The sequence below is a fragment of the Oryctolagus cuniculus genome, chromosome 5, assembly GCF_051225735.1.
Source record: "Oryctolagus cuniculus isolate XC-2025 breed Fujian yellow rabbit chromosome 5, ASM5122573v1, whole genome shotgun sequence".
Lineage (NCBI taxonomy): Eukaryota > Metazoa > Chordata > Mammalia > Lagomorpha > Leporidae > Oryctolagus > Oryctolagus cuniculus.
This window is the reverse complement of record NC_142871.1, coordinates 101,615,381-101,629,834: the sequence shown is the minus strand read 5'-3', so window position 1 is coordinate 101,629,834 and position 14,454 is coordinate 101,615,381. Positions and strand designations below refer to the sequence as shown.

General features: G+C 39.9%; 2 pseudogenes; one reads left to right on the top strand and one right to left on the bottom strand.

The window, feature by feature from the left end:
• Positions 1-265: 265 nt before the first annotated feature.
• LOC100343060 (UBX domain-containing protein 2B pseudogene) lies at positions 266-4,254 on the bottom strand (annotated as a pseudogene).
• A 5,536-nt stretch (positions 4,255-9,790) lies between these two features.
• Positions 9,791-10,933, top strand: LOC100343315 (heterogeneous nuclear ribonucleoprotein D-like pseudogene; annotated as a pseudogene).
• Positions 10,934-14,454: the final 3,521 nt, after the last annotated feature.

Here is a 14,454-nt window from a genome sequence, read left to right as displayed (position 1 = left end):
TAAAGGATACAAATTCAACTGCATGCATAATAGTCTGATTTACATTGAAAAAAGTCAATGACCTATGACTTTGAAGACCATTTTGAGCTCATGTTGATGCTGCCAAGAAAGACTCAAGAATCAGTTACTGTACTGTGGGCTCATCATCTTCATCTCTGAAATCAAGTTACAGTTGAAAAGTCAAGAATATAGTATATGAAAGATTGAATCTTTCTGCCTTAGCATTAAAGTGGGAGATTAAATTACATCAGAATTTTAATTTTATTTATTTATTTATTTTATGGTTTTCATCTGTTAGATCTTTATTTGGAAATGAAGTCACAAGAATAAAGTAAAGAGCTGCAAATTCAGGACGAGACTGTACAATAAAGTCCCGGACATCCAGGATTCTGTGTATACTGTTGAATCTTTGTATCAAATGACTCCCATCTGCTAATCTGATTTGAATTTTTGTTGTTGGCACTGAATCATTAATATGAATAACTGAATTAAGCACTGACTTATCCTCTTCTGGAGAGGAAGGTGTTCTGACTATTGCAGGGTAAGGTGTCCAAGGTTTTGCCCTTCCCCACTGAAAGCATTGCACCTCATTGTAGGTTTTATATATTCTTGATCCTGATGATCCTCCACATCCAAACTCAGTTGGCCCCCATGAATCATTCACTGAAGCTCCAAAGGAATCTCTCCTCTTTTAAGACTCCCAAAATTGAGCATTTACTGGGTCACAGTAACGTTTCAATTCTCCATCATCTAAGCTGAAACCATTGCTCCATAGGTTAAGCAAAATCTGAACACCTTGCAGCTGATTTTCTCCATAGATGTATTCAGACTGCTTACAAAAGGAATTTCCCAATCTGTATCCTCCACCTGGAAAGGACTTATATTTGTCATCACTTGAAGATCTAGTGGCTTCATTCAGAGGACAGCCCCATGCTCCCTTGCCTCTTTGAAAAGTTTACTCACAATTTTCCCAGTTGAAGTTGAACTATATGTAATCCACCGTATTCATGTTCACCTGAATAAAACTTTTAAATCCTCTGCACTTGGGGCCATGGGCTTAAAGACCTCCTGTTCTGCTCACCCACTTTGGGGCCTCCACCTTCCACCCTATTTTATTTTTATGAAGGATGAGGGAGGGGGAATTTGAACAAGAAATAGGAAACAATAGCTCTGGGCTGAGCACTGAGGTTGCAGTGTACTCTCATTTCCAGGAACACAACGTTCAATCACATCTCTGAATGTCTTTTGTTTACATTACACCAGTACCCTTCAAAATACAGCAACTAATTTCGAGACTTAAATATTCAAAACTGCAAGTTAGGTAAGTTAAATCCTTGATCACAGAGAAGCTACTTTTTTCTTAGAGTTTTTAAAAGTGAATCTGTATATCAGAATACATAATAAAACACTGAGTAAAAGCAACTCTTAAAAATGCCTTTTTCAAAGTAGCATGGCTAAGTCAGTGGTCTAGTTTTCAGCAGTACAACTTAGGACTTTTGACAGTGGCTGTTCAAGCACAAACTCTTCATGGGTTAAGTAGAGATATTAATACTTTACTGGCCTACCTCAAAAGTTTAATATGGGGTTCATAAGAGAAAATAAATGGGTTGAATATAAAGTGCCACAAAATTTGCAAATAGTGCATTGTAAAGGACGTTAGAAGTACAAACTGTCAAGAACATCAGGGATAAGTGGCAGGAATTTCCTGAATTGGTGACACTGATGAATGCAAACACAACTTTCACATTTTCACTTTCCCAGCTAGAAGCAGCTATGGAACATCAAGACTCAGTGAAGTATGTATAAACTAAGAAGACACAGATCCCACAAGGATGTTCCACAAAGCTATGTCAATAAATTCACCTATGAAAAATAGAATAGCCCTTACTTTTTAGAAGCTAAGGCCATCATAATAATATTGCCACAGTGTTTTCACCTTCATTGTCTCCATGTAATACTTGTGTTTGGGGGTACATTTTTTTAGCCCACTTTTGAAATTTTTCATTATGTTTTCATTATACTGCTTTAATCATATTTCCTTTCCAACATAATGCAGGCATTGTTGTTGCTGTCTTTTGACATATGACATTTTCAACACATCCTGCATGGATTTGGGCTAGTTGAATTTTCTACTACGTTACATCTTTAAATTGACTCCACTTCTTTGTTTTGGTTGCTCATTTCCATGAGTGCCTCCAGTTATATCACAGTTTTCTCTGATATGGAGGTCAGCAAACATATGCCACGGGACAAGATAAAGCACCATAATAACGAAGAAGCTTACATAAAAGGAAAATTGAGGAATGCAGCAGCATGTGTTTGTGATTAAATCAGAGGCAGAGTCAAGGCTGCCTAGCAGTCCAACACGATTAACTGTTTTCCAAATCCTGATATAGTACAAAGTAATTGACAATGACAGGGATGGGGGAAAATCAGATGCAAGATTGGGTGTATCACTGTCAGATGGTTAACGAAACAAATTGCTTGGTGTCTTCCAGAGTTTCCTTTTTTCTAGGAAAATGTAATTGTTTCTGATATAAAACTTATTTTCACAGACAATAAAACAGTTTTCATCACCTAGAAAATGGAAAAATATTAACTAAGTTTTTAGTAAGAGCCAATCAGAAACCACCTTGTTTATGCCACCCATAAAGATGCAAAGCCAGCTTTCTGTTATTATAAACATCTACACCTTCTAAACTCAGCATCTTGAACTCTCAGATTATTCTGGAATTGGTTAAAATCTCTTTTACTTAACTAATAATGATGTTGAAGTTGATAACATTCTCAAAACACAGGATATCATTTTATTTACTGCAGGGTTAATCTGAAAATAGATCTTTGTGAAAATTAAGAGTGGAAATGGGAGAGAGAGGAGGAGGATAAAAGGGTGGGAGCATGGGTGGGAGGTAGGGTAGGCTGAGAAGAATCACTGTGTTCCTAAATCTGTATATATGAATGCATGAAATTTGAATTCCATAAATAAAATTTAAAAAATAAATTTAAAAAAGCTGATAATATGGCATTCTTTTTGTTATAATTTCCTATACTCACAGGAAGTGCATTCAGCAGGAATTATCATATTCATTTTATAAGAGCAGATTGAGGTGCTGAATACTTGCTGCAAGTCACATAGCTAGTGAGGGGAGAGGCTCTGGCTGGTCAGCCCCTATATCCCATGCCATCCCACTCTGATCCTTCTTTATCTTGATAAGCTACATAGATTGTGAGGAGGTTGTATTGCAGACATCATTTATTTGACTTGTATTTCCAATATTATCCCAATACAGTCAGATAACCAATGCAGCAATATAAAGCTAGCAAATTTCATTTCTAAGGCAGAGGCAGTATAAATAATATGAGAGTTAGACTCAAATTTTCTGATCCTAATATTTACCAGCCATAAAAATTTAGCCAAATAATGTAATTTGACTGAATCTCAGTTTTTATAATCCTTTAAAATAAAGTGCTGGCGATATGATGAGTAGAGATGCCCAGCATCTTTCTCCTCCCCCATATAGAAGAACCAAAACAACAGTTAAATAGCAGTGTCTTGAGGTACCTGGGGAATAGTACCAGCAATCAGTAGGGAAATAGTGGGAATCTAGTAGGATACAGAGACCTGGGATATGAGCACGTGGAGAAGAATCAAGCCATTCAGCAACTGAGCCCCAGACCCATTGGTGGTGAGAATCCCCACTGCAGGGGAGACGGAAAATAGGACTACTTTAGCAGCACCCACCTTGCACAACTGCCTTATCAGTAATCGAGTTAGAGGAGGAATGCATAGGAAGTACCGACTAGGAGCTCAGTAAGGAGGGCTACCTGGAGATCCTACAGTCAATTGTTTATTCACAGATGAATGTATGCTATATCTTCAACAATCCCAGAGCACAGGCTGCTGTGGTGTGCCACCATGGTGAGAAAAGACCACTTTTGGAACCTACATTGCTCTACAGGACAGAAGCCATCCCTAGGGTCACATAGATATCTCACCACATTAGCAAAAGACTTCAGCCTCGTGAATTCAACAAGCCAGTGGAGCAATGATGAACCTGGCAGCCTAGCCAGATGCAGTGCTCTGCACTACAAATGACAAAGGTGCAGAGTAGAGGATGGTGGAGGTAAGAGTGCCTATCCCCTGAACCTTGAACCTACTCCTGAACCCCCAACACCTTTTCCTTCCCCAGACAACCAGAGTGTCACCTGCTGCTTCCATGACCCACGAACAACAGGACTCTTGTTTGGGGTCATGTGACTCCAGCCCACACTATTCTTTGCTGCTATGAGCTATACACTCAGGACTATGCTCAGGACTCTGTGTGTGTCCAGCCCGCTCACAGTGCCAGCACTGCTTCTGTGACTTTGCGCAGTCAGGAAGCAGCTTGCAGTCTGTGCACCTTGATCCTCCCAGGGCCAGCTGGCCCTGTGACTCCAGGGCCTCGCATAGACAGAATCTGAGGGTCTATGCTTTTTGTCCACTCTGGTCCCACAACTTCTATCCCTTAGCTGACAGTAGCTAGGGAACTGCATGCTAGGGATCTGTGCAACTCCATTGGGTTTCAAGAGCGCCCCAACATCCCCCCACCCCAATCCTCACTCTGTCCCTACCAACTACTTTCATTCAATACAGCAAAAGAAAGTATTAAGGAGACTATCCAATGGCATCTAACTGGAACTAAAGCCAAAGTAGCTCATCAATCAACACCAGAAGGTACATCCAGGAAAAAGACCTTTGAGCCGCAAAAGCCTTCATTTAAAAGGAGATACAAACGATGAATCTGACATAAACACAAAAATCAATGTTGGGGGACCTATATTGTAGTGTAGCAGAATAAACTCTTTCATTTGCAATGCTGGCATCCCATATCACCAGTTCAAGTCCCAGTTCCACTTGCAATCCAGCTGCTTGCTAATGTGCTTGGGAAGGCAGCAGGTAAGAGCCCAGGTGCTTGGGCCCCTGCAATCCATGTGGGAAACCTAGATGGAATTCCGTGTTCATGGCTTCAGATTGTCCCAGCTCCAACTCTTGTTGCCATTTAGGTAGTGAACCAGTGCATAGAATATCCCTCTTTGATGCTCTGCCTTTCAAATAAAATAAATAAATATTAGAAAATCAATGTAGTGACACGACAAGTCACTATGATGGCCCAGAAGGAACACAATGTTCCTTTAGTGGCAGAACACAGAGAAGGGAAGGTTGATAAAATGCCTGATGGAGAATCACAAAGAATGATTATAAGGATACTTAGGGAGATACAAGAGAAAAAAAACTGAAGCAAAATTAGAAAATTGGGGGCAGGCGCTGTGGTGCAGCAGGTTAACTCCCTGCCCTGAAGTGCCAGCATCCCACATGGGCATCGGTTCGAGTCCTGGCTGCCCCACTTCTGATCCAGCTCTCTGCTATGGCCTGGGATAGCAGTAGTAGATGGCCCAAGTCCTTGGACCCCTGCACCTGTGTGGGAGACCCAGAAAAGCTCCTGGCTCCTGGCTTCGGATAGGCGCAGCTCCAGCCGTTGTGGCCACCTGGAGAGTGAACCAGTGGATGGAAGACTTCTCTCTCTTTCTGCCTCTCCTCTCTCTGTGTAACTCTGACTTTCAAATAAATAAATAAATCTTAAAAAATTAGGAAATTATGATCAATTGTGAACTGAAATTGATCACTTGGAATTGTGAGATGGCATTGGTACATGCCACCTTGATGGGATTAAATTGGAGCACATAAACAAGTCTAGTACCTGCTAACAGTAACCGACAGAATAAATAAAGGGGAGAGTGATCCAACATGGGAAGTGAGATACCCAGCAGACTCATAGAATGGCAGATGTCCTAAATAGCACTCTGGCCTCAGAATCAGCCCTAAAGGCATTCAGATCTGGCTGAAAAGCCCATGAGAGTATTTCAGGTATGGAAAGCCAAGACACTCTGGCAAAAGATCTCTGTGAGTGAGATCTCAGTGGAAAGAACAGGTCTTCAAAGAAGGAGGTACCTTTCTCTGAAGGGAGCAGAGAACCTCCACTTTGACTATGACCTTGTCTAAACAAGATAAGAATCGGAGAACTCAGAGGGCTTCCATAGCCTTGGGAACTCATGACTGGAGCATAGGGAGATTACTGATGCCATAGACAGGAGTGTCAATTGGTAAAGTCAACAACAGGAGTCACTGTGCACTTACTCCTCATGTAGGATCTCTGTCCTTAATGTGCTGTGCATTGAGATTTAATGCTATAACGAGTACTCAAACAATATATTTCACTTTGTGTTTCTATGGGGGTGCAAACTGTTGAAATCTTTACTTAATGCATACTAAACTGATCCTCTGTAAAAAAAAAAAAAAAGAAATTATCAACTCCCAACTTGACTCTCACTGGGATTAAACATGACAATAGGTCTGATCTGATTTCATCATCATTTAAAAAAAAATCATCTATTATTCCTCACTTTATGTTTCTGTGTGGGAGCAAACTGTTGAAATCCTTACTTAATGTATACTAAGCTGATCTTCTGTATATTAAGATAATCGAAAATGAATCTTGATGTGAATGGAAGGGGAGAGGGAGTGGGAAAGGGGAGTGCTGTGGGTGGGAGGGACGGTATGGGGGGGAAGCCATTGTAACCCATAAATCGTACTTTGGAAATTTATATTCATTAAATAAAAGTTAAAAAAAAATAAAATAAAAAAATAAAAAAAAAATAAAAAAATAAACAATAATTATAAAAAAAATTAGGAAATTGATGCATAATACGTATGAGAAATTAATTAAAGAGAAATCTTGAAAAAGAAATATACAGAAATCTGGCCGGCACCGCGGCTCAATAGGCTAATCCTCTGCCTAGTGGCGCTGGCACACTGGGTTCTAGTCCCGGTCAGGGCGCCGGATTCTGTTCCGGTTGCCCCTCTTCCAGGCCAGCTCTCTGCTGTGGCCCGGGAGTGCAGTGGAGGATGGCCCAAGTGCTTGGGCCCTGCACCACATGGGAGACCAGGATAAACACCTGCCTCCTGCCTTTGGATCAGCTTGGTGCGCCAGCTGCAGCGCACTGGCCGCGGCGGCCATTGGAGGGTGAACCAACGGCAAAGGAAGACCTTTCTCTCTGTCTCTCTCTCTCTCTCACTGTCCACTCTGCCTGTTAAAAAAAATAAAAAGAAATATACAGAAATCTTAGAGACGAAGAATTTAAGAAGTCAAATAATAAATACAGGTGAAAGCTTTATCAGTGGAGGAGAGCCTGTCTGAACACAAAGACAGGTCTTTTGAGATATCACAGTTAGACAAAAAACAGCATTAAAACAAGGAAAAAAATGAACAATAATAAAAAAAGAATGAAACTAGTCTCCATGATGTTTGGGACAGCACTAATCAAATTAATATTTGCACAATAGGAATTCCTGAGGGACAGAAAAGGAAAGGCATGGAAAACATCTTCAATGCAGTAACAACTGAAAATTTCCCCGATTTGGAGAAAGATATGGATTCTCATGGTACTGGCATAAAAACAAACAAATTGATCAGTGGAACACAATAGAAATTTCATAAACGAATCTAAAGATCCACAGTCAATTGTTTTGACAAAGATGTTGAAAACATACCCTGGGGAAGATACAGTCTATTCAATGAATGAGACTGAAAAATTGGATATTAATATGCAAGAGACATAAATAAGACTCTCCCTCCCAGGCCCTGGCTGTATACTAAATCAACTCAAAACAGATCAAAGATCTAAACGTAAGACCTAAAACTATGTAATTATTAGAGGGAAATATATAGGGAAGCACTTCAAGAAATTGAGATTGGCAATAATTTCTGGGTAAGACTCCAAAAGCACAGGCAACAAAAGCAAAAGAAAACACTTATATCAAACTAAGAAGCTTCTGCACAGCAAAGGAAGCAAGCCACAGAGTAGAGACAATCAACAGAATGGGAGAAAATATTTGCAAACTACTCATTTGATAAAGAATTAATACCCAGAATATTATTAAAATTACAAAACCTTAAAATTAAAATTACAAAACCTTAAAGAAAGAAATAGAAGAGGATACCAAAAAATGAAAAATTTTCCATGCTCATGGATTGGAAGAATCAACATCATCAAAATGTCCATTCCCAAAAGCAATTTATAGATTCAATGCAATACCAATCAAAATACCAAAGACATTCTTCTCAGATGTAGAAAAAAATGATGCTGAAATTCATATGGAGGCACAGGAGACCTCGAATAGCTAAAGCAATCTTGTACAACAAAAACAAAGCCGGAGGCATCACAATACCAGATTTCAGGACATACTACAGGGCAGTTGTTATCAAAACAGCATGGTACTGGTACAGAAACAGATGGATAGACCAATGGAACAGAATAGAAACACCAGAAATCAACCCAAACATCTACAGCCAACTCATATTTGATCAAGGATCTAAAACCAATCCCTGCAGTAAGAACAGTCTCTTCAACAAATGGTGCTGGGAAAATTGGATTTCCACGTGCAGAAGCATGAAGCAAGACCCCTACCTTACACCTTACACAAAAATCCACTCAACATGGATTTAAGATCTAAATACAGGACCCGACACCATCAAATTATTAGAGAACATGGGAGAAACCCTGCAAGATATAGGTACCGGCAAAGATTTCTTGGAAAAGACCCCAGCAGCACAGGCAGTCAAATCCAAAATTAACATTTGGGATTGCATCAAATTGAGAAGTTTCTGTACTGCAAAAGAAACAGTCAGGAGAGTGAAGAGGCAACTGACAGAATGGGAAAAAATATTTGCAAACTATGCAACAGATAAAGGGTTGATAACCAGAATCTACAAAGAGATCAAGAAACTCCACAAGATCAAAACCAACAACCCACTTAAGAGATGGGCCAAGGACCTCAATAGACATTTTTCAAAAGAGGAAATCCAAATGGCCAACAGACACATGAAAAAATGTTCAGGATCACTAGCAATCAGGGAAATGCAAATCAAAACCACAATGCGGTTTCACCTCACCCCGGTTAGAATGGCTCACATACAGAAATCTACCAACAACAGATGCTGGCGAGGATGTGGGGGAAAAGGGACACTAACCCACTGTTGGTGGGAATGCAAACTGGTTAAGCCACTATGGAAGTCAGTCTGGAGATTCCTCAGAAACCTGAATATAAACTTACCATACAACCCAGCCATCCTACTCCTTGGAATTTACTCAAAGGAAATTAAATTGGCAAACAAAAAAGCTGTTTGCACATTAATGTTTATTGCAGCTCAATTCACAATAGCTAAGACCTGGAACCAACCCAAATACCCATCAACAGTAGACTGGTTAAAGAAATTATGGGACATGTACTCTATAGAATACTATACAGCAGTGAAAAATAATGAAATCTGGAGATTTGCAACAAAATGGAGGAATCTGGAACACATCATGCTGAGTGAAATAAGCCAGTCCCAAAGGGACAAATATCATATGTTCTCCCTGATTGGTGACAACTAACTGAACACCAAAGGGGAAACCTGTTGAAGTGAAATGGACACTATGAGAAACAGTGACTTGATCAGCCCTTGTCCTGATTGTTGATGTACCATGTAATACTTTGTCCCTTTTAGCATTTTTGTTTGTTTTAGTACTATTGGTTGAACTCTGTAATTAACACACAATTATTCTTAGGTGTTTAAATTTAACTGAAAAGTAATCCCTGTTAAATATTAGAGTAGGGGGGATCTCTTCTGCCTCCATTTTAAATCCAGCTCCATACAACGCTCCGCTGCCACGACCCGCACCACGCGCCAGCACCCCTTGCTGACCACTTGCCACCGTGGAGGATATGAACGAGTACAGCAACATAGAGGAGTTTGCGGAGGGATCCAAGATCAACACGAGCAAGAATCAGCAGGATGACAGTAAAATATTTATTGGAGGCTTGAGCTGGGATATGAGCAAGAAAGATCTGACTGAATATTTGTCTCGATTTGGAGAAGTTGTAGACTGTACAATTAAAACAGATCCGGTCATGGGAAGAACAAGAGGATTTGGCTTTGTGCTTTTCAAAGATGCTGCTAGTGTTGATAAGGTTTTGGAACTGAAAGAACACAAACTGGATGGCAAATTGATAGACCCGAAAAGGGCCAAAGCTTTAAAAGGGAAAGAACCCCCTAAAAAGGTTTTTGTGGGTGGATTGAGTCCAGATACTTTGAAGAGCAAATTAAAGAATATTTTGGAGCCTTTGGAGAGATTGAAAACATTGAACTTCCCGTGGATACAAAAACAAATGAAAGAAGAGGGTTTTGCTTTATCACAAACACAGATGATGAGCCAGTAAAGAAATTGTTGGAAAGCAGATACCATCAAATTCATTCTGGGAAGTGTGAAATCAAAGTTGCAAAACCTAAAGAAGTATATAGGCAGCAACAGCAACAACAGAAAGGAGGAAGAGGTGCTGCAGCTGGTGGCCGAGGTGGTACTAGGGGTTGTGGCCGAGGTCAGGGCCAAAACTGGAACCAAGGATTTAATAACTATTATGATCAAGGATATGGAAATTACAATAATGCCTATGGTGGTGATCAAAACTATAGTGGCTATGGCGGATATGATTATACTGGGTATAACTATGGGAACTATGGATATGGACAGGGACATGCAGACTACAGTGGTCAACAGAGCACTTATGGCAAGGCATTTCGAGGGGGTGGCAATCACCAAAATAATTACCAGCCATACTAAAGGAGGTCTCTGGAGAAAACAGGAGATGCTAAAGAAACCCATCTTGCAGAAGGACACTGAAGATTGGTCTTCTGTTGATCTAAGATGATTATTTCGTAAAAGACTTTCTAGTGTACAAGGCACAAATGTGTCCAACTGTATATATCCATCAACTAGTTTTGTTTTTACTTTGTCCTTTGCTATCCGTGTTATGACTCAATGTGGATTTGTGTTTATACAAATTTTATTGTATGATTTCATGTTAAACCTCAAATAAATGCTTCCTTATGTGAGAAAAATATTAGTGTGGGAATAAGAGAGGGAGAAGATGTACAATTTGGGACATGCTCAATCGGACTTGCCCCAAATGGTGGAGTTAGAAACTTGCCAGGGGATTCCAATACAATCCCATCAAGGTGGCATGTACCAATGCCATCTCACTAGTCCAAGTAATCAATTTCAGTTCACAATTGATCACACTGATAGGTCTAAGAGTCAAAGGGATCACACAAACAAGACTAGTGTCTGCTAATACTAACTGATAGAATCAAAAAGGGAGAGAACAATCCAACATGGGAAGTGGGATACACAGCAGACTCATAGAATGGCAGATGTCCTAAATAGCACTCTGGCCTCAGAATCAGCCCTTAAGGCAGTCAGATCTGGCTGAAGAGCCCATGAGAGTATTTTAGGCATGGAAAGCCAAGACACTCTGGGGAAAAAAAACCTAAATGAAAGATCTCCAGGAGTGAGATCCCAGTGGTAAGAACAAGGCCATCAAAGAAGGAGGTACCTTTCTCTGAAGGGAGGAGAGAACTTCCACTTTGACTATGACCCTGTCTGAATAAGATCGAAATCGGCGAACTCAAAAGGCTTCCATAGCCGTGGCAACTCATGACTAGAGCCTAGGGAGATTATTGACTCTATAAACAAGAGTGTCAAATTGTTAAGTCAACAACAGGAGTCACTGTGTACTTACTCCTCATGTGGGATCTGTCCTTAATGTGTTGTCCAATGTGAAGTAATGATATAACTAATACTGAAACAGTATTTTACACTTTGTGTTTCTGTGTGGGTGCAAACTGATGAAATATTTACTTAGTATATACTGAATCGATCTTCTGTATATAAAGATAATTGAAAATGAATCTTGATGTGAATGGAATGGGAGAGGGAGCAGGAGATGGGAGGGGTGCAAGTGGGAGGGAAGTTATGGGGGGGGAAAAGCCATTGTAATCCATAAACTGTACTTTGGAAATTTATATTTACTAAATAAAAGTTAAAAAAATTTTAAAAAATCAACAACAACAAAAAAACCCAAACAATCCAGTTAAGAACTAAGCAAGGGATTTGAAAGGACATTTCTCAGAAATGGCCAATACTTTTATGAAAAATGCTCATCATGAGGTATCAAGGAATGCAAATCAAAATCACAATGAAGTATCACTCGAGTTAGAATGTTATAAAAAAGACAAAGAACTCTGCATGACTTAGGGAAATTCCCCTTCTGTATTTTGGGGCTCAGCATAATCAACAGACTGTACACAAGACCAGAGGACCAGACCTGAGGAAGTCCGTTTTGTAATTTCTTAGTATAGGGTGCCAGGTGGCTAGGGCACAAGCACCAGCATCACCTTTGAATACCATGTAAGAACTGAGGGGAAATCCCTTCCATGCCCTATGGCTCTGGGCCTATAGCTGTTGATGCTACAATTCCTGTAGTAGCTTGCAGCAACTGGTAGTTCCTAGAGAGCCCTATCTGTCTCTCCTTGTTTAAGGATTGTGGCTGCTAGTCCACAATCTCCAGTATAACCTGCACTGGCCCTGTGAGACATGGATAAGGACCCACTGAATCCTGTAGCTCCGAGACTGTGATTTTAGGTTCTTTAAGTCCCAGGGATATGTGAACACCTTCGGGCCTGGGAAAGGTCCTATCTATATTCCTTTGCTCCAGGCCCACACCTCCAGGGCACAATCCCCATTATAACTTGAAATCACAGTGTGGGACCTGGGTAAGGTACCCTCTGAGTCTTATAGCTCTTGGACTGGGACTGTTGGGAAGCTATATTCCACAAACTTACCTGAGTTCACAAGGGATCTGGGTAATAATCTCATAAAAAGAAAAGTTCAGTAACTGCTGGCTGTACAACTGAATTCAATAAAACATTTAAAGAGGAACCAATTCCAATACCCTTCAAGTTATTCCAAAATACCTAAATGCATGGGATTCTGCCAAACTCTTTGTAGGAAGCCAGAATTACTCTGATACCAAAACCATAGAAAGACAGAATACCAAAAGGAAACTACAAACCAATATCCTTGATAAAAATAGATGCAAAATATCTTGACAAAACATTAGCAAATCAAATCCAACACTACATCAGAAAGATCACACATCACAATCAAGTGGGATTTATCCCAGAGACTCAAGGATGATTCAATATTTAAAGGCCAATAAATGTAATAAATAACATCAACAGAATAAAGAAAAAATTATATGTTCACATCAATAAATTCAGGGAAAAAAATTTCATAAGATTCAATGTCTCTTCCTGATAAAACCTCTTAACAAATTAAGTATAGGAAGGGCCAGCACCGCCACTCAGTAGGCTAATCCTCCACCTTGCGGCACCAGCACACCGGGTTCTAGTTCCGGTCGGGGTGCTGGATCCTGTCCCGGTTGCCCTTCTTCCAGGCCAGCCCTCTGCTGTGGCCCGGAAGTGCAGTGGAGGATGGCCCAAGTCCTTGGGCCCTGCATGGGAGACCAGGATAAGCACCTGGGTCCTGGCTTCGGATCAGCGCGATAAGCCAGCCGCAGCACGCTGGCCGTGGTGGCCATTGGAGGGTGACCCAATGGCAAAAAGGAAGACCTTTCTCTCTGTCTCTCTCTCTCACTGTCCACTCTGCTTGTCAAAAAATAAAAATTAAAAAAAACAAATTAAGTATAGGAGGAACATATTTCAAAATTATAAATGACAAATCCACAGCCAAAATGCTGAATGGTGAAAAGCTAAAAGCATTTCCCCTGAGATCTGGAACAAGACAAGTAGGGCCACTTTTACAATTCTTATTCAATATAATATTCAAAAAATTAGCAAGGTAGTTATGTAGGGGAAAGAAATAAAGATTTGAAAGGAGGAAGTCCAAATGTTTGCATATGACATGACTTTGTATATGAAAAATCTCAAACATGCCACCAAAAAGTTATTAGGACTGATAAAGCAGTTCAGTAAAGTCACAGGATAAAAAATCAATATACAAAAAATAGCATATCTATACACTAATGATAATTTTGCTTAAAGGGAAATCAACAAAGAAATCCCAATTATAATAGCTACAAAATCAAATTTTTATGAATAAATTTAATCAAAGGAGTGAAAGCTTTGTATAAAGACAAATATAAAACACTGATGGAAGAAGTCAAGGACACATACACACACACAATATGGAAATGTGTTCCTTGTTCATAGGTTGAGAGAATTAATGTTAAAACAGCTATACTATCTAAAGCAATCTACAGATTCAATGCAACCCCTATCAAATATCAAGAACTGCATTCTTTATAGCATTAGAAAAATATAATCCTAAAATCCATATGGAAGAACAAAAGGCCCAGAGTAGCCAAAACAGTCCTGAAGGGGGAAATGCTGGCGATACCACAATACCTCATTTCAAGGCATTCTACAAAATTTAATAATTTAAATAGTTTGGTACTGGCATAAAAACTGACACACAGAAATCAATCCATTTACATATAGCCAACTGACTTTTGAT